This window comes from Notolabrus celidotus, chromosome 9 (assembly GCF_009762535.1).
Source record: "Notolabrus celidotus isolate fNotCel1 chromosome 9, fNotCel1.pri, whole genome shotgun sequence".
In the NCBI taxonomy this organism is placed as follows: Eukaryota; Metazoa; Chordata; class Actinopteri; order Labriformes; family Labridae; genus Notolabrus; species Notolabrus celidotus.
The window spans coordinates 30,151,535-30,172,652 of NC_048280.1; the positions used below are offsets into that span (position 1 = coordinate 30,151,535).

The following is a 21,118-nucleotide window of genomic DNA, read 5'->3' on the forward strand; positions in this document are numbered from 1 at the left end:
AAATTGTTTGCCAGCGTGCGAGTCAGTGTGAGAGTGTGTTGTTGATGGGCTGGGAGAGGGTGGGTGGCAGCGGAGCGGTTAGACGGGACTGTGGTGGAGTTGGTGGGGGTTGGTGTGGTGATTGGAAGGAGGTGAAAAATAAGCCTCTGGCTATCATCACAGGAAATGGCCTGAGACATCCACTTCTGTGTCTTTCTGCCACCCACCCTCGGCTCGCTCACTCGCTCGCTCTCTATCTCTCAAACTGCTCCTATCTTTCCTGCTCATTCGACCTTTTTCTCTTTCTCTGCCTCTTGAGCTTTATTTCCCTCTCTATCTCCTACTCTACCCTTCTTTCCTTTTTTCCCTAAGATAGCTTTCTCATTCACTTTCAATCTCCTTCTCCCTCCACGTCTCTGCAGCCATTATCTATGTCTGCCGCTCTTTTCCTTCCCTCTGGCTTTGGTTCTCTTTTTATTCATCTTACTTTTTAGACCTCAGATTATCCTTTCTCTGTCCACCTTGTGTTTTATTGTCTCTCTTTTTCTTTTTTATCACCCTTTCACTCTTTTATTCTGTCTTTCATCCAGTTTTCTCATTCCCTCTGTCCATATATCTCCAGTCACTCTGCTCCCTCCGGTGCAGCAGAACAGGTGGAGGACAAGCTGATAAGTCTCTGTCTGACACTTCTCGGTAGCAGCCACCATTTGCTCTCTGATCCTGTGTTACTTGAAACACACCTTTCTTGTTATCCGTGTATATATCCCTGGATCACACCATAGCTATGCATATATGTGGTTCCATTACAGCCGGGAGAGATATGTCCACCGCCTTTGAACTGTTCACACAAAAGCAGCTCCGCCTCACCCACCACACCAAAGGAGCAATTCCAGTCGATTTCTTCCAGTCCTGTCTCAGTAATTTGCATCCTTTTTTCTCAGCTGCTCTTTTCTTCTCTCTCTCTCTTTCGGCTTAGTGTCATTCATCTCACGGCACTGCTCATAAAACCCACACATACACAGAGCTCTTGTGGCAGAGACAAGCACAAGCACACACATCACACTCTCCTATCTTTTGCTGCCTTGACTGGATCGAGTTGAGCGGGACTGGAGTCAGATCGTTTAACATATTACCAGCTCCCTGGGGTTCCTGTTTATGCCCGCTCACTCCAGAGCAGATGATTCCAGTAGCTGCCGTGCATTAAGCAGATCTCTGCGGCTCCAGAAGGCCCCCCGAGGACCTCCGCATGTAACAAATGCTCAAAGTGCACAAAACATATTGAATATGTACCCAAACCTTGGCTGCTTCAGACATATGCATGCATGCAGATGAGGTACACACACACGCAGAGAGAGGAGCAAAACAGAGACATACAAGCAGAGAGGAGTTTTGAAAAAATGTAGCATGTTGAAGGCCCGATCCTCAATTGTTACTATGAATATTTATACAACACAAGTGGGAGAGTAAGAAGGAGTTTGGCATAAAAATAAGATCAGCTCTAGAGCCATGGTATCAGATCAGAAGACAATGAACTGTACAAGTTAACAAATCTGAAATAGCAATCTACTTTTGCTTACCCTCTATTAGTTTTGAAATTTGACATTCTGACTAATGACGTCAATAAAAAGTCATGTTGACTTTGGAATCAGAGAGTGTTTAGTATTTTAGGCTCAGTTTAACAGTCTCATCAGAAACTTTTATTACCTTCAGCTGCACTTACTCAGCCCCAGGTGTTGTTGTCAACTTAAGCTGTACTTCAGCAGCTTTAAATGTATTAGCATACTAAAACTCACACTGTGTAGCCATTTTTGTTTTACTTTATCCCTTAGCCTCATGCTGGGTTCATTATTACTTTTTTCATGTGAAGAGGGATTATTTTGTTTTGTTTTACCCTGACCAAAAATAACCCACCGACTTTTTCAACCTGTTTTTCAGAAGCTATGATCACTTGTTTGGAGCTGAGCTTTCTTCACACTTCTTTCATAAATATGTCATCATAACAGTGTTTTTTTTTTTCTGTATGTTGACATGCGAAATCTCTACTGCTGGATCTATTTTGGGCTGAGCTTGTCCTCATTTCTCACTACATTCTGTAGTGTAGTTTGGTTGTGGCAGAGGACTTGGTCTGTAGTCTCATATGATCCAGTAGCAGTGTTTTATTGTATGATTTTTTAAATCTGTTTGATTGTTCAGTTTGTGTTGCGCTGACTCTTGAGCATTGGCTGTTGATTTTTATGTATTTTAAAGGACCATCTAGGAACAAATTGCTAATTAGATTTAGATATAAAAGCTGTAGTGTGTGGTATCAGTTTACTTGCTTCATACTTATCCCTTTACAGATAAACATTAAAGGCACGGTGGGGGGTTTTAAGTTGTGATCCAATGATTCTGGTGATCCAATGGAAAAAAATCAGCGGTTTTCCAGATTAATCAATCAACTAATCTTTTTTTTTCGTATTATCAATTGATAAAAAATATTATCTCATGACACTTTAAAGAAAGAGCAGGTCTAGATTACACTATACTCTCTTGTACTGAAGACTACAGTTCCCATGAGCACCATCACCCACTGCTGTAAAGATGTGGCTCTTGCTAGGATGGTTTTGTATTGGAAGTAAACAAATGCAGATCTTCTTTTGAATACATCTTTTCTTTATTTGTGGCTACATAAAATTGTTTACTGTAAATTGACAATGAAAAAACTTGGTAAACTCGTGATTCATTATGGTTGGTTAGCCTACAATAGGTGATCAGAAATATTGGTTTTAATGTTACCTGTCATAGTCCTAGTATCATGACGTGTGTTCCTGTGTCCCAATAAACGTCAGAATAACGTAAATATTCAGTGTTCAATCAAATTTCAGAAAAAAGAAGAATCCAATCTTGTCGCTGATAATCTCATTTTACTATGTAGGTCATGAAGAGGCCTCAAAATCATTAAAAGCCCCTCACAGTGCCTTCAGATAAATAAGTTACATTTTCCCACAGATCTTTGACATGTCTTAAATCTTGGAAAACAGCTGTTGACTTTATACTACATAGAGAGTACATCTGATATGTTTCCATCAACTCCAAGGACATGAGCCAAGATACATTTTTAGTAGGTTAGCCACCCTCAAGGCGACAGAAAGAGTAGGCCTCTTACATAGAATACTGAAATGTATGACTTACTAATACATTTAATGGCTCAATAATGGTGCCCCATGGTATTTTACCTAACCCCTCTGTTACTACCTCTGATGCCGGCTCAGCCCCGGAACAACTTCCCCGTTCTCAGTGTTGTGGGAGCAGTGCTTCTACTGTGGGTTTTAATTGTTGGCCTTGAATGCAGCCTCTCAAAAGTAGGTAAACTCCTCCCCTGGTCCAGCCCCCTTAATCAGGTGAACCATATATATAGCACCTGTGGCAAGATGGCTGCTTTTCTGTCTGGTTTGCCTGCTGGTTGCTACATGCTCCTTGTACTAAGGTAGGTTTTAAACAAAGTTTAATTTTGTCCTGGAATAGCCCCTGTCTGCCTCTCTGCCTCTGGTGAACTAGTGTCTGGTTTGACAAGGTTTGTTTTGTTCAAAGATTGTTAATTGCTGAGACATGGAAATCTTTTAAAGGATCCATTTTATCTCTTGTATTTAGTCTGTTGTCCCGTTGGTCCTTTGCTTGAGGCGTCTTTGGTAGCTGTCCCCTTTGTGTCATTGTTATAGTGAAGCCAGTTAATGGGTAAGTCAGGCATATTAAGGGTTGATGCATATTTTGAAAATAGTTTTAAAGGAGTTTTAATATGTAATGCTTAATTTTCTTGTATTTCAGACCCTTGTCAGCTGCTGTTTTGCCTTTTTAATGATTGTTTGGCCTTGTTGTACTTTTAACTGAAGAAGACATCTGTCTCGATTCAGTTGTTGAACCTGTGTTACATTTTTATTTATTAAGGTGTTTGTATATTTCCTGGGGTGAAATTCCCCAGTTGGCGTTGTCAGATCAGTTACATTTTGTCTCTTCTTTATCATACGGCAAACCCTTGGTGCAACCCCCCTTTACCTTGCCACCTCAGCAATGATGAGGCAAAAACAGAGGCTTAACAGCTCTGCCTTTATCAGGGAATGTAAAAAAAAGCTAGCAACTTCATATAGGTTAGCATGAATTTACCATATTCTAATATAAGTGTTGCATTGTGTATGACTGAGGCTGGCAAAACAAATATTAGGCCACTTTTATGTGTCTTTATTTATTTAGATATTGGAAAGTATAAATGAGCTCTGTGGGGTCCTAAATGCTGAGTCGTAGTCACTCAGATTGACCCCATACAGACCAAGAAATTAGATTTAATTCAATCTATTTGATACTAAGGATTTCAGTCAGGCCAAAGTTAGAGACTGGAAGTCTGAATAACAGACTACATACTGTTGCTGTCTCCATAAATCAATAATGCTGGCGTTGATAAAATCAAAGTTTCTGCCTCACAAAACATACTAGAAAAATATAGGACTGCTTGTACAGATGTCAGTGATGTCAAAGTAAAAACTTGCTGTTGCAGAGGCATAAAGAAAAAAGTACCGGCCCACTCAGACTACCTCAAGTCCGTCGGCGCAGGCCGACCTTGTTACAGTAACGAGTCACATTGCTCACCACACTACAGTCAGCTGTGCGTTCACATGCTCCTCAGTACAACAAGGCTTCTATGCTACCGAGTCTGTTGGGAGAAGAGGTTCATAATATATCCAAAGGGCCCTGGCTGAGACAACAGACCCCCGTGTTCTCCTGCTGCCACTGAGACTCTGCTGCTGGCCTGGCGGAGCGGAGCACAGGGGCTTCTGAAGAGTTTCAGGTTTCAAAAGGATTTTTTTTCTCCCTTTCCTACCCAACTGGATCATGGCAAATACAGCATCGCACAGGAGATGTGTGCATGTGCATCTGTGCAGTGTCTATTATAGCATTTGGACTAGAAGTCAAACTACTCACAAAGCGACCTGTGTGTCTGTGCGTTGCTCATATCCAGGTCGGCAGAGGAGAGTCGCATGCTCTAATCTTATCACCACCTGATCTCACCAGAGTCTGTATGACACCACAGCATAGAGCTGTGTGTCTGAACACGTGCCAGTGTGTACACAGTTAAAAAACGTGTATATGAGAGTAGAAAAAGTCACATGCAGTCGTTATGTCACACAGTCAAAGCCTGAATTTGTCCCATATGTGTCGTGTTATCCAGGTCTTTACTAGCAGAGCTAAAATAGCAGCCTGCTTTTGTAAACACCGGCACAATGTGCATCCGTCACGTGGTGAAACTGATCCCAGGTCAGAGGATACCACCCTAGGGAGAGACGGCGGGGGGATTTAAGTTCAGAACCAGGAAGTGTTTCGATGAAAGAAGCAGGGCCTTGGGGGAAGTCTCTCCTCCCCCCCTCCACCCATTTTACTTTCTCTGCCAGCTTAAACACATCTGTCCAGGCCTGACCACCCACCCCACTCCCACCTCTACAGTCCCTACAGCTGGAGCCTCCAGACAGTGCCCCCTTTAACATTGAAATACTGGCATCAGATGTGATGAGATAGCTTTAAGTAAGAACAAAAAAAAGTAAGATTAGAAAGTAAAATAGAGTTAAGTGTGAGCCTTCTGACATGTAACATATACAAAGCATGGAAGCATGGCAACAGCTGTCAGAATGAGTAATTACTTAATTCACATATAAAGTGTGACACATTTGAGGCTACAGTCATGTTTGTGGTTCGTGATTCAATAGACTTCACATTACAGTCACATTACAGCAGCTTTCAGGAGAGTGATTTCCTTGTTCTTTGTTATTTACCCTTTATCAGACTATAAAGAAGCATTGGGGGAATGTAACGTCACTTCCACCAACAACTAACCCAACAAAGAACCACATTCACATTAACAGACAATAGAAACACAGGATTCTTTCTTATTTTTTCCTTTACTTGTTTGGTTGTTTGTTCCTAGTTTCTATTATGTTCACAGAGAGAATGGGGAAGATGACCCAGAAAAGCCAACTAAAAATCAAACCAATGCTTTGGCAGTTTTGCTGGTAGCTTCTGTGGCATTTCAAAGTAGCAACTTTTTCTTTGTTTGGTACTTTGAACTGTGAAAATTGGAGAAACGTTTATTTTATGTTGAGTCCTAAAAGAATTAAGCATGGGAAACAAATATGTTGTCTTTGTGTTGTGTAACTTACTGAAGTTCATTGGAATAAGACATTTGTATTATGCTTTACTGTTAACAGTTAGTGTACTGAGACCTGGTATTACTAAATGCTCCTTCGACGTGTGTGTGTGTGTGTGCGCACATACTTTATCCCACCCCTGCATAGGTCAGATTGGTTCTGTGGTAGCTTAGTCTTAAGATGAAAACACCTTTTTTGTTTTAGTCACGTTTTTCTCATTTTTCACCGCCAGAGTTAGAGTCAATAAAAACTTGAATTATTGTCTAGCTATAGTCAATAAAAAGTCATTACGTTGTAGTTATTACTTTCAGTCAGAATGTTTGCTCTCTTTAAACTCACCCATCAGCTTTTCAAAAATAAGTAAGTTGTACTAAGTAAGTAGTTGTCAAGATTAGACAAAGTGTTGAATCTGTAAAGCAAAATGTCATCCTCTTAACTTCCTTGTGTCCAGATTCCTCACATTAGTTGAAAAATCTGTCCTAGACTCTCCCACCAATTCAATGCTGCTGTGCAGCCCTTGATGTCCTTGTTGTTCAACAGAGGTAAAAGAAGTGCATCACACACAGATAAGTGATGTTGTACAGAATTGTTCCTTGCTCCAAGTCAATCCACAGAACTTTCTTTTTGTGGTCACTTTGGCTTTTTGACTTCAAATAAAGTTAAATGCACACATATTTGTTAAAGAAAAAGGCTGTATTGCACTTTTACAATAGTCCCTACTGGGTGCAGGAGGCCTGAAGTGTTCACTGATTGTGAAGCCAAGAGCTTAAGAGCTCCTAAACCCTGCCTTATTTTTATGTTAATAGTTAGAATTGAAGCCAAACTATAAATTAAAATACATATCAAATATTTTCCTCTAAAACATGATTTCTCTCATTGTAGTTAATGTTTATCATGCTAATTTATGTCAAGTGCTTATTTGTCTGAGAAGTTTAGTTTTGATTATTTATTCATTATAACAAGAGCAGGTGTGATATCATAACTGGAAGCTCTGTTGACATATGTGGTCTACTGCAGCGTTCTGTACCAGATTATCAGAGTGGAGGAGGAACGACGTGAGGAAACATAACAGACACTAACACAAGATTCATTAAACTTTTCATACCCATAAGTGTCTGCTTCAAATCAACATACGCATCTGTTCTATGGGTAAGTTTAATGCATGTTTTGTTTAGCATCGCAGGTGTGAAGTTAGTCTTGTGACTCTACCAGCTGGGTAGCTTCTGCACATTCCTTGGTTGCACTAGTGCAATATCTCAGCGCTCGTGGAGACTGTTTTGGCTTCAAAGCTCACATGGGGCAGAAATGAAGTGACGTTGTCCATTCTATGTACTGTCAATGATCACAACTGAAACATCTTACAAAACATGCTCTCTAACATGTCCCAAATAAGGATAAATCAAGGCTCTGACACTGAGATTCAAATTTCACATCAGCAAAAATAAAAAAAACATCAAATATTAAATTGATTTTTCCAGTAGCTGGTTGTGGTTTTGTCACTGAAATTCACTTTTGGAAAGCATCCTGTGTACATGCAGCACACTTGTTGCAGATGACTTACAAGATTTACACTACACCCCACCAACCATTTCAGCCTGTTACAGGAATGCGTTGATTGTGTTTTGATGGACAGATGTGTTACATAAAGGGCAAAGTATTTTTGATTTTGAATGTCTGATGGTCCAACACTAACACCTTAGTCTTGTCTGGTCTATCTAACTAACACATACATTTTTCATAGTTTATTATCGGTGATGTAGTTTTAGTTTTTCAACGTCTTTCTTTCATCATGGAAACAAAGGTTGATGAGGAATATTATCATAATTTTAATTAATGAGTCAGCACTCTAGTTGATCAAATTCTGAAATTGTGCCCTTGTTTAGAATTTTCCATGTAAAATTTTCAGTGCGTGACTTTAAATTATCAAAAATAACTCTCTCATGCTCAGGATTGAGTCAGCAAAACGGAACGATGTATGGCTTTGTTCTTGGGTGCTGCCAAATTCATCTCTAAATGAAGGTTTCCCACAGTTGTCAAATTAATCTCCCTACAACAAGACAAGAATCTACATTAACACTGCCGGCTCTGTGAGGTTGTTCTTTGGAGCAGCGGTACTTTAAGCTGAATAATGAATGTTTAAATTTGAAGTTATTGCATATTAGTACTTCAAAGTAAAGCTAAGTCAGAAGCAGATGTATTTAGTTTTCCAGAATAAAGGAATCTTGCATCAGCATGCATCCTGTCTGCAACTGGAGCGTGTCAACCAGAGCTTTAAGTTTTTAGTAGCATAACCTGAATTAATCAACAGTGTTTCTATTTCACATACGATACTTGAAATTGACCCTCAACATGGTTTTGTCTTAATTATTCATGTTTTACCACGGTATTATGCATCCCCACAGATAAATAATTGAATTCGCCCCAAACAGTAAGAAATCTCAGGCACTGCCTACGCTGTCATGCAGAGTGACTGAAGGCTACATAAAACTCTTGTAGTGCCTTGCTTTGACTAGCCAACTCTTTCTTTGAAAATTATTCATGCGCCTCTGTTGGAAGTGGGACAGGTCTGGCTTTAAAGAGGGCAGTTCTACCTTCAAGTGCTCCACATAAAGCCTCCATAAATGTGACTTTCTGTGTTACAGCGGTCATTTGAAAAGACACTGTCACTGAAGTAAGCTTCAAACAGCTCATAGACTCTCATAAACTCTGAGCTTCTACAGTATAGAATATGATATATACTAAAAAGACTACTGATGATCTGTAATAAAGTGATGGAAATGAAAAATGGGTACATATGGCACTGGAAGAGATTAAAACAATAAATCAGTGATGTCATTTTAGTAAGCAGGTGTTGGTTCAGCTTTCCTGCTTTATATCTCCCTCAGGGCCACATCTTTGCAGTTAAACTACAATATTTTATGTAGTTCATGTAGAAGTGCCACATTTCCAGCAGCTTTTGAAGGCAGCATAATTATCGAAGTGGTTCTGCCCAGCCCCGCACCCACAGCTCTCAGGGTCTTACTGGGAGGATTGTTTGAGAGCTGGTTGTGTTTTCTTTGTGCGGCTGGGCCTCGCTATCACATTACTGCACACATGCTGATGCAGCAGCTCCTGCAGCCCCCAACCCCCACCCCCAACAACCCCTCTAACTCTGTCCCAGTCTTTTTCAACACAACAGCCTACAATGAAGTGAAACAAATTACTATTTCAATTTAAGTAATGTCACATTACAGTTTCCACTCACAGAAATAAGTCGTTACTTTTGTTATCACCACTTCTAAATGTAAGATTAAAGTTGAATTATCCTGGAAACACATCCCGCCCCCACAGTCGCCCTGATTAATTTTCACAGAATTAGTCATCGTCCCTTCGCACATCGCGCTGAGCTCAGATGAGAAATGACAGAGAAACTTGTCTTTGCCTGGAGGGTATATTCGCTCAACTTTGATTTTATCAGTGAGCATAGAGAGGAAGAAATTAAGTGGAGTCCCACTTTTAGAGGATAACAGACACTTTTGCTGCTGTAGTGGCGAGAGTTTACAGTGGTGTCAAAATATTTTTTCAATAGAGTAATAAGCAAATTAATACATTACTATTTTGAATGGGGTCCAAGGAATTGTGAGTTACATTACAGGGCGTGTTAATCACACTCCTCTCAGGCCTTGGCTTGCTTTCTACTGGTTAAGATTTCTCATAACTCAACTGACTCTGCTCTCAGTGTTGACACAGACCAAATAGATCAGGCAAATAGTGTCCTTACAGTTTGTTCACTGAGGAAAATGGAGGACTGAAAAATTGTTTGGGTGTGGAATGGCTCCACATCTAAAGCTGATAGTTTTCTTCAACAGATCTCCCTGTCTGACGAAGACCTGCTTTGGATCCCAAGTACTTTCACTATGACTTGTTCAGTGTTTTTTTTTCTTAACTGGTTGGACAACTTGCCACATAAACTAGATTACTTGCACTATGTGTTCACTTTTTAAATAGTACCATCATCTGGTGTTGAAATTGGTTGCAGAAGTGCAAAAAACTGCAGTTCCTCCAGTGTCCACTTGAGGGTAGCTGCAAAAGCAAAGGAATCTGTATTGTGTACCATGTTAAAAAGCCTGTCTTTACAGCAAAATTAAACATGTTTACAGCCTGAATCTAAAACCAGCTTTGGGTATGTAGCTTATTTGTTATTTATACACACTGTAGGGGGGTTAATTTTATAACACATCCCTTAAGATAATATTAAGAATATGAGTTATACTCAAATTAGCATAATAAGGGCCACCGCTGAGTTGACAGACATTTCCAGCAGGCCTTCGTTAGGCTTCAAAACTTCTCTCCAGAAACTAACGGGTGACGTCACAGAAACTATGTTCAGGTTTTAAACAGTCTAGAATGAGACCTAGCTAAATTTTTTTTAATATTTGTGCTGGATGCAGACTGTGACATCAGATAAAAACACATGTATCACCCCAAATTTCTGATGAATGAACAGTCTTTAATATGCACTTTTATTGCTAACATTCTTTGAGTTTCCAAATTTTTCAATAAGTGTCTTGTAATTTAATATGATTTTAAAAAGGGATGTTCTGAAGCAAATCATTTCCCACTGAACTAAACAGAAATTTAAATTCACAGTACCGGCTGGTCTAAACACCAAAACACTCAGAGTACAGTCAAATTTGAGAACAGCTTATTTAACCCCAAATAAGTACAGGATCAGAGTTTGCAGATGAGCAATGTTAAAATGGACAAGTATGGCTAACAATAGCAGAGCTAGCACCCAAGCGTGTAGACTAGTAGACCTGTATGTGGCGGTTATATGTAGTTTAACCAATCACAGCGTACATGCAACTTTATGTCCATACCCCTAAACTGCACCACTCTATGATATGCCATGCATCAATCAATCAACCTTTTATTTATATGGCGTCAAATCCCCCAAAACATTATCTCAAGACTCTTTACAATGAGCAGGTGTAGATTGTATTCTATGTTATTAACAAAGACCCAATATCAAAACAGGATAAGATCCGGTCCCATCTTGCATTATGGTAGTAGCTATCAATTGTGGCTACAGACGGCTTACTTGTAAGCCCTCAATAATAGAAATATTTAAAAACTTTTAATCATTTAGGTGACTTACATCCATAGTTTGTATGTTGTTCTTAATATAAATGTAGTCTTATAAAACATTATGGACAATTTCAATAGAATATAAGCTCCTGGGAGGACATTTAGCTAGTTATGAAACAGTTTGAGAATAATACTGATGCCTCTTTATAATCTATTGTCGCTTTAGTGAAACCAAAATTTAAACAAAGTTGGATTAGTGCCAGGCAGTTTCCTGAGAATACAAATTGGTTTGCCACCCCTTAGATAAGGGCCGTAAGATATTAATCCTTCCTGTCCAAACACATGTAAACTTGCCCGTTCCATGAAGTGAAGATGATAGTAGACCGAACAGGAAGAAGTACCAGCCCGGCCTGGGAGATGTAGCTGCACTAAGACCTTTTGTAGAACCAGACGAGAGCAAAAGCGAAAGAAAAAAGGATAATTCAGGGTGTTTATTTTTCCTCCCAGCAGAAAAGGCCTTCATTGATGGTTTTGGATATGTTGCCCTTTTGGAGACATGAAGCGGTTTTGACCTGGCCTTTCTTTTCTTTTTCCTCTTTCCTCCCCTCGCTCTCACCCAGGAGCTGGAGGGGAGCTTGTAAAGTCAGCAGCCATACGTTGTGTTATAAAAATAATCCAGGTTTTATTGGGATTGCTATGAGAGGGTGGCAAAGGAGGGGATGAGGGTTAAGTGGTTATACAGCACAATTCACCTCTCTTCTGAGAAAGAAGAGCTCTGTTATATACTGTACTGACTGCCTCACAGACGCATACACAGCGAGACTGAGGACTCATTGGAAATAAATGTGGTGATTTCTGGGAGATAGAGCACAAAGTCAGGAGTGTAGATGTGTGTGTGTTTCCATGTGCATGTGAGGAGGCAGTATGTGTGAATCAGCATGTGGGGGTATTAACAACATGCTGGTATTTATACTGCTCCTCTAACAATGGGTCTTCAGTCTATAGCCAGGGCCCACAGTCTGTCTGTAACTGGTACCAGTCCGCTCTGTTACCCAGCAGGATGGAGACACTCAAATGTCTGCACCAAGTGCCAGGAAATGCTAAATATGTCTAAATGATCCTATGGAGCACTGTTTAAAGGCCACTTCTGCCTGTAAACATCTGATTTTGCCCGTAGAGGAGAGTCTAATAGAGATTTCGTGGAGCTTGACAAGCCCTTATTTGCAACAGGGAAGCAGATATGTCAGGTTGAACTATTGGAACATCTCAGTCAAGTTGGTTTTTGGCTAAAGGTCATGGAATAAATGTGTCTCAGCAAGTCCAACACTGTCCAAGGCATTTTCAGGGGCGATACAATCACAGCTGCCGGGCCCACATGCAGCACTCAGCTTGAAGGACAAAGGGCTCGAGAAGAAATTGATGGATTAGAAAAGGGCACGCTCAGTCATTTGTCTTTTGTTTTCCCTATCAGAGGCCTTCAGTGTTTTGCCATGTTGCCCAGGACAACATTATAAAGCATGAAAGATTGCCTAGCTTATAGGCATTTATGGGAAGTGTAAGTATTTCAACAGTTTTTCACGGCTGAGCAGGCTGCCCTTTAAAATTGCAAAGATGCCGCAGAAAGGCATTCGTACGCCCCAGCTCTGGAGAATGCAAGACATGGTGCAAGGCAGGAGCGCCCTTGGCAGACAGCAAGAATCTCAGTGTCTTTATCATTGTACAGACGTCTGAAGGGAGACCGGGGGACACACAGAAGTGGAAAATGCCCTGGAAGGGATGGGCAAGGGTGTGGGAGGCAGAAGCGGCTGTCGTCCGAATTCGAACACCATCAGGCCTTTATCTCCATCTTAGCCCTAACAAGATGAACCTGTAAAATTAGCTTGCTGAAATGGGTGGTAGTTACGGTGGCAGACTGAGTGCCGTGACAGGGATATTTGTCAGGAATTGGATTAAAGCAGATGGCTTTCTGAAACCTCGAACCGGTGTGATTAGATTTTCCCCGTCGAACACTGATTGAAGAATGATTGCATTATGTGACACAGGAGCGGGAAAAAAATAAGCAACAGAAACGAGCTCGATTTCAGCATTGTGGCAGGAGTGAAGTCCTCTATAGCCTGTTGTTTGCACCTGGATACCTTTTTGTTTGACCATTGTACACACTTGTACATTTTACATGCTAGTTGTATTCAATCTATAATTCCTTTTCTCTGATGCCATAGTACTTGAGAAATATATCCTAAACCAGAATTAGATAGTGAAACAGGCTAATGTAAAGACTTTACTCTAAACCTAAATGTTTACTTTGATGTTGATTCGACCTTCAGGAAGGCTGATAAGAATATGGTTGCCTTAGAAGTGCTGTCAGCTGTCAAGTCTGACAGACTTGTTTTTATTTTTTCAAATCAATGGAGTCATGTTTAAATCAATGCCATATTGTTTGTATCTTCAATTGGTAGCTGTGTCTTAAGATATTTCTTGCCTCAACATGTCGCTAATCTATTTTGCATAACCATCCGTTCACTATATATTATCCCCTACTTATGTTTAGCCCTTCAAAGCTAAATGTAGCATGCTGCCACACTAAACAAGACAATGTTGAACATGTTGAACTTAACAGGCTTCACTTCAGTATGTTACCTTTGCATTTGAGAAACGTGTTTGCATGCTTGTGTTATTATTCAACGCTTCACCGAAAATCTTTCTTTATAAATGCATTGCTTTACTTTTATTTCAATTCCTAGAAGAAAAACAAAACCATAGTGGCTAAAGGAAGAATGTAATTTTTCCTGACTTGGAGTACTTTTATCTGTGTGTTATGTGCATGCCTTACCTTAGTCAATCTGCAAGAATAGAACAGCAGCAGTAGTGGGTGAATGTTGCTTTATAAACACTTGGTACACCCCTAATCATTTCTGAACACACAGGTGAATTAGTTTTAAGAGAGAAATGTTTGAAATAAAAGACTTAAGTGTTGTAACTTCTTATTGAGAACTGAACCAAGATTGTCTAGAAAGGATTAAAAAAAAGGACAAAAATGTGACCGATCAGGGTACATCTAAAACATCTGCTGAAATTAACCCTGGCTGGTATCATTTTAATGTGTATGATTCCTTCCAGTGTCATTTCTATACATTATCTTAGCTCGTGGGTTGTGTTACAAAGAATCAGCTTCAGTCTTGTTGAATGCGAACAGGCATTACATGTGGAAATCACCCATGGATGAAAAAATGCTCAGTCACAGAAAGACATTCTCAGTGCCAGAGTTGGTCGCTGTACTCTAAATCCCCGCCAGCTTTCTCCAAGAAAACAAGTGGATGTGAGTGATTCATGCATTCATGGCCAACCACCAACAAGCCCGAGGGCGGAAATGGCCTTTTCAAAAAATGGGCTCCATTCATTGAATCCAGTATTGTTTTATTTAGACACATGCTGAACTTTGAGCATCCCAAATGACAGTGTCAAAATGCAGATAGAGCCCGAACCTTTTCCCATTCAAAAGAAAAGTAGGAGTTTAACTGGAAATTTGTGACATGGGTTACAGGGAAGTGACGCGCGTGATGTTTGTTATGGTAGGCTAGCTATGGGCCAGACGTGCAGCAGAAGACCGAGAGGAGGGGACATGCACAGTAGACCCAGGGGGCCCAAACTCTGCCCCCCTCAGCAGTTTTCCCCTCTGCGCTGACAGGCGGCACAGTCTCGCTCAGGGACTGGTGAGATCCCACTTTTACAGTTTCCAGGCAAATTTAATAACCTCCTGAAAGTCTTCTTCTTTATGTAAGATCGTCAATTAGCATGCTGTTATACCAACCAGGGAGAAAGTACAGCAGTGGGGCACTCTATGCAGATATCCCAATTCAGCAGAGATCCAGCGCTGATTTATAGGCTTGGCGACTGTGAAATTAAGTGAAGGAAAGTTGAGGCAGAACCAGTGTTTTATCTCTGTCATCCGGCTGATCTATCACCCCGACTTTTAAGAAAATTAAGCTCCTTTCTTGTTGAGGAAAAACACACTCCTTCACTCATCTACTTTTTCTTTGATTAGAAAAAGAACAGAGCTGTTTTCATCAAACACCATGATTTCAACTGTGAAAGCATGTTTATGAAGCAGTGATGGATAGAAGAGTTTTGTTTTTTTTACTTGAATTTCTCTGATTTTAAAATGAGCTTGTCGCCTCCTGACACCCTTTAATGAGAAAACAAGTTGAATGACATGATGCTCTGTTGAGCTCTAATTTCTGTTGAGGGAGAAGAGAGGCTTGCTCCTCATATGGTGCACACTTTAATACACTCATCTCAATAGATATTATATAGCAGGCGATTGCAAAGGCAATGAAACATTTTGGCCGTTCATTTCAGATGAAGACAGGAGATTTCTCCACTTCGTTCCACAAATGTTTACCCATGAAATTGCAATGAGATGAAATGTGACAGATCAGCAGCGGCTGAAAGCGGTTTTCTGTCAGAAAGCTAACGTTGCGAAAAGACCTTTAGATTGATTATGACAACTTTGGTTCTCCGCCGTTTAGAATCAAACTGCCACTGCTGGGTGTTAAAACCATTCATTACTTTTCATTTCAGTCTCTTCACGAGCCAGCTGATGGGTTGTATCCTAATTCAGTTGTAAGGTCAATTCTGCCAACTTAATTGGACAGATGTCAGTCAGGCAGAGAAAAGAGATACAATTCAATTAGAGGGACAGAAGAGCTTTCTATGAAGCTCTAACAGCAGTGTTGGCTGGTGGTGTTATTGGGTGTGTGGGCTTAAGAGTGTGTTGAACTCATGACTAGTTAAAGCAGCACTGCATGTGAGACTCCAGCCCAACAATACAAAACTGCAGAGAAGTGCTTGATGCCAGATAACTCTCCATTACCTGTCTGTATCTCTTCATTGATAATTGTGTGCTTCCGTATAGCGATGTGGTGGCCATCATCAAGTTAACAGGTGATGTTAAGAGTTGAAAAGAAGGGACTCAAAACACTGGAGTTAGTTGCAAAAATATTCTTGAATAAAGCAGAGCTAAAGAGGCAAAATGTGCAACAATTCAGTTCAACCTGGACGCATGTATGTGAACCCCTCTACATGTCGTTACTCCCCAGGTGCAACCAATCACTAATTAAGGGCTTGATTAGGCACCTGTGAAGGCCACAGATTGAGTACGAACATTAAAACACATGATGCTGTGCCACCATAAAACCAAATCACACTATATGATGTTATAAACACAAATACAACAAATGTTCAAGCACCAAATATGTAGTGCACTGGCCCGGCATAACTATAAAATAAAATCACAGTGAACTGGGACATGTCCAGCTCTTTATTTAAACCAATGGGATGTAGTTCTTGAAGATAGATGATATATCTGCATTCACATTGCTGTAAGATTTGATTCATGTTTCCACCAAACAATTAGGAATCATCAAGTCAATGCCAGATGCACATTGGAATTATTGCCATCTGTGAAATGTCTTACAACAGCTGATTTAGGTTCAGCTCAACGATTAGAACTTCTGTTTATTGATTCTAAATCTTAGCTTTACCTTTTTGTTTTTATGAATAGCCACATTTCGGCATGCAAGAAGATTACATTACTAGAGCTGACATTTGTTTATTTAATTTATATTTTTTTGACACAAAACTTTGCCCCACATACAAAGTTTCACACCATTTCCTATGGTAGTTGTTCTGCAGTCATGCTTCTAATTTTATCAGACATGTGTTTCAAATCTACAATTCCTTGTTGCTTCCAAACCAAGAAGCGTCTCTTCCAAAAAGCAAGCATGGGAAACAGAAAAGTTCATTCTTGGCTACTCTTTCAGTTTGCCAGTCATTTCATTGACACCAAGAACGACAAAATGTACAATTTCGTAATTTGTCCTTTTGTGTTATTTAATCCTCGCTTGCAAGATGAGTCCCCAGTCTCGTAACTTCCGAATTTCCCTCCAAGGACATGGAAGAAAAAAAGATGAGGAAGTAAGTAGTCAACTTTGTTCATGCTGACACAATTTCCAAAAGTACTCAATTCCCTGTCCACGGGAAGCATCTCTACAGTCTGTAATGCTACAGTTGTGTCATGGGTCAAAAGGCCCATTCATACCAGCTGTCTCCGTGTAACTACCTCCAAGTCTGCCTGTTTTCAAAAAAGCTTGGGTGTGTGGTAATACACAACATCCACTGTCGATATAACAGAAGCTGTGATCTTCTCTGTGGCTCATGCTGGTAAAGAAAGGTAACATGAGGTAAATGAGGCAGCCACTACAGATAAGTGTGTCACAACTGTAACCGTTCCTCTGTACAAATCTCAGCCAAAGTAAACCCAAGATTCATCATCCAAACAGCAAAGTGAGAGGAGCATTGCAAAGAGAGCAGAGACTCATGGGGTCTGACCTGTGCTCTGCCTTGTAATGAGACTTTAGCCCACTTTCTCAGCGCCTGGCCTGTTTTCTACATGTGCTAAATAATGTTCCTGCATGAGCTTGTCACTGATACAACCACAGCATTATGCTTTCTGTGAAGTCAACAGTCTGAAAGTGGAGCAAAACAGTGATTTTGCATTTTGAGTCCACCCGTTGAGGATATATGAAAAGAGGGATTTTCTTTGTCCTGCCTTGAAGCTGAAGCTCTTTGGGGTTTAGTTTCCATCAATACCCGCACAATCTCTCTCTCTGTTGTTGCCGGGGAAGATTGACCTGAATTGTGAATCACTAAAGTTAATCCCTCCTACGTTTAGTATATGAGGAGCTGGATTGCCTGAGCCGGCCTCATGTGGTCCGTCCTAAAACCTAACAGTGTGGATTAAGCTGCAATCTGCATCAGGTTAATGTCTGCTTGCATGCTGTGGATGTTTTATTTCTTTTTTGGACTGTTTCAAAATTACTTTGTGGCACGCAACAGAAAAAAAAAATGAATGTTAGAGCAGCAGAACAAATCCATAGATGACTTAGAAAAAAAACTTGGAAAACAACACAACCATAAAATGTATTATACTGTCTGGAAATGACGCATGAAAATAAAAAGGCCTACTTCTTGAACACAGGAGGCGCAGGAGGGAGCGGCTTTTATGTGTGAAGGTAAAGAAGACCAATAAATGCACTGAGAGAGCAAATGTGATTCATATGCTAAGCAAACATTGAATTCTTCTGCTGATCTTGAATTGACTGAGGAAAGAGATCCTCCAATCTGTTTAAATGATGAGAGCCCTGTATTTTAACATCATTATGTAACCATGGTGACATGTCTGCTCAAAGAGTTTTAGATTTAGCATAAAGTTAGCGAAACATTGGAAACTGGAAGTCTGAAATCAGCCTCCTGGTTCACCCCAACAATGAAGCCGAAAACATCTGAGTCATCACAATTATTTTATTAAACATCACATCCTGTGTTCCAGCGAAGGTGAGATGCTCTAATGGCCCTTTTCCACTACACAGTTCCAGCCCTACTTGACTCAACTCGGCTCTACTCAACTCGGCCAAGTTTGGGTACCTTTTCCACCAGCCTGAGTACCGACTCACGGTAGGCTCGCTTGAACCAGAGTAGAGCAGGTACGAAAAACTGGTGTCTGACACGAGGTACCCCGCCCTTGGAAACGCATCACAAACCGAGTCGAGTCGGGCTAAGAAGGCCCAGTGGAAAGGTCCATCTGGTACATATTTTATTTGCTACTGTTGGTACATTTTTTTTCCTTTTAGATAACTGTAATCTGTGATTTTATTTTCCCTATAATTATTTATTTTACTCCTTACATTCACACACAAATATCCTCACCTTATACTCTTCACCTTTTCATAACAGACTGTAGTGATTTAAGCATTTAAGGGGAATTATTTACAGTTTTTATTTCTTCACCTTGTGCCATCTTCTGAATAAGGTATAATGTGAAGTGGGAGAGTCACTGTAGAGTAATGGAACCACTACAGAGCTTTCTCAGTTGTAACAGCTTTTTTTCTTAAAGGCACTGTGAGGAATTTTTGGCAACCCCTTTGGACAAAATCTGTAGTGTCCCTTTTCCATGAAGACTGCATTTCCCATGAGCACCATGACCTATTGTCATAAATACGTGTGTCTTGCTAGAGGATGCACTTTTTGTGAAAGTAAATGAATGGATGCAGATGTTCTTTTTAGCACTACTTTTCCTTGTTCCAGACAACTTTTTGCAGGATGCAGATTGAGGACATGTATTGATTTGTAGCAATGTCAAAAAATTCACTGACGTAACAACAACTTAACTTTGTAAACTCTGATTTATCACAGTTAGTTAGCTTACAAAAAGTGATCAAAACCGTCACATACCTGGTTTTCATCTTGTGTGCTTGGGTGTTCAAATAAATGTTTCTATAACGTAAATATAATTTACTTCTGTAATGTTCAAAGAGCAGTAAAGCCTTCAAGTGGCGGCACAGACATTAAATCCTGGTTATAGCCATTCTGATCTTTTACAGAGTAAAGGCCTGGTTGTAGTTTCTCTGTCTAAAACAACACAACACAGAACGTACACTAGTCCTTTTGTTAATCCTGCTCCAGTATCAGCCATGACATGAGGACAAAACTTCATGTCAAAAAAGTCCTCTAAAGAAAACAAAACCTCCTCTCGATTGCTAGCTTACTTCTCACCGCTAAACTTTACAAGCAGAGCTCTAAACAGACACTTTAAGATGTGTGCTAAATATGAAATCAGCTCATGAGGAACTCAAATTCAGTGAAAATAATTAACAAATCTTGTCATTTTACTATTCAGGTCATGAGGACGCAACAATGTGAAAGTGAAAGTGTTTGTTTCAGTTTTAAAGAATCGTCACTGTGCCTTTTGAGAAACCAATAATTTGATATAAAATATTGATTGGGTAAAGATTGACTTGATTTGAAAATAATTAAATTTTCCTATACAATAGTCAACTAACTAGAGCTTCATCCACATCAGTGGTGAACTCTGAAGCCTTCTACAGTAGATGAAATTGCGCTAACTCAGCTTTTATTACTCACATTAAACTCAGCATTTCCACTGATGGTGAAGTTAAACGAGGTGAACAGATCCACATGAACCAGCGCCACACAGTTTATTTTTTCTGCCTCATCACTGTCAGAGTCTGCAATGATTTATTTTCCATTCATCAGTCCTTAAACACCACAGTATCCTGTACCATGTTTTTTAAAGTGTGTTGTTGACTTCTTACAACTTCCATTGCTTTTTTTCTGCTCTTTACATCTTTTTTTTTTTTTTTACGTCCTTCCCAGACCAATGTCATTTTGTTGAGATTATAGATTTCTTTCTGCACATTAATATGGTTGCATTTAATTTCTGATTAGAGCTGCATCCCTAAACAGCCTGTTCCTCATAGTGACAGTCTGCTATGGAGCAATAGCAGACCTCAGAATGCTTTAATCAACCAATTACAGTCAAGTGTTTTACACAGCTGTGTTCACAAACATCCTGATGGAGTTCATCTTCAATAGGTGGGACTGTAACACAGAAAAAACACAATTCTTTGGCTCATCCATTACCTTGTTAAGGTTCTTTCAGATGGAAACTTTTACTTCAAGAGCCCATTTCAGAGATGTTGGTAAAATAGTTCAATCTCTGCTTCTAACCAAATTCTCATTTTACACAACTGTGTACTTCTTCTTATGTTAAGGTTGTGTGTGCTTTCTTTCTTTCAGTTCAGCCTGAATTACACAAGACAGAAATAAACACAGCGAGGACGGCCCCACTGTGCTACAAACCATCATGTCTGACTCATAGAGTAGCTCTCTATAGTCAAACTTACCAAGGTCTGCTGGGGAGGAAGTCATTCATCCACACAGACAGTTACCTCTCAGCAGTCTGACGCACACAGTCTAAAGAAGCCTGTGGTTCTGATAAACTTCAGCATCTTGGGATTATTTAATAAAGTTCTTAAAGAGATATA

The 21,118-nt window shown here is 40.0% G+C and overlaps 1 long non-coding RNA gene across 2 annotated transcripts; it reads left to right on the forward strand.

Annotated features, from left to right (window-relative positions):
- The first annotated feature begins 3,365 nt into the window (after positions 1 to 3,365).
- On the forward strand, positions 3,366 to 21,118 carry LOC117818416. Of its 2 annotated transcripts, XR_004632356.1 has the most exons (4): positions 3,417 to 3,445; positions 17,124 to 17,189; positions 18,644 to 18,858; positions 20,871 to 21,118. It is a non-coding gene; the product is annotated as an uncharacterized LOC117818416 (long non-coding RNA). The 2 variants fall into 2 exon arrangements; XR_004632355.1 differs by lacking the exon at positions 17,124 to 17,189 and having other exon boundaries at positions 3,366 to 3,445.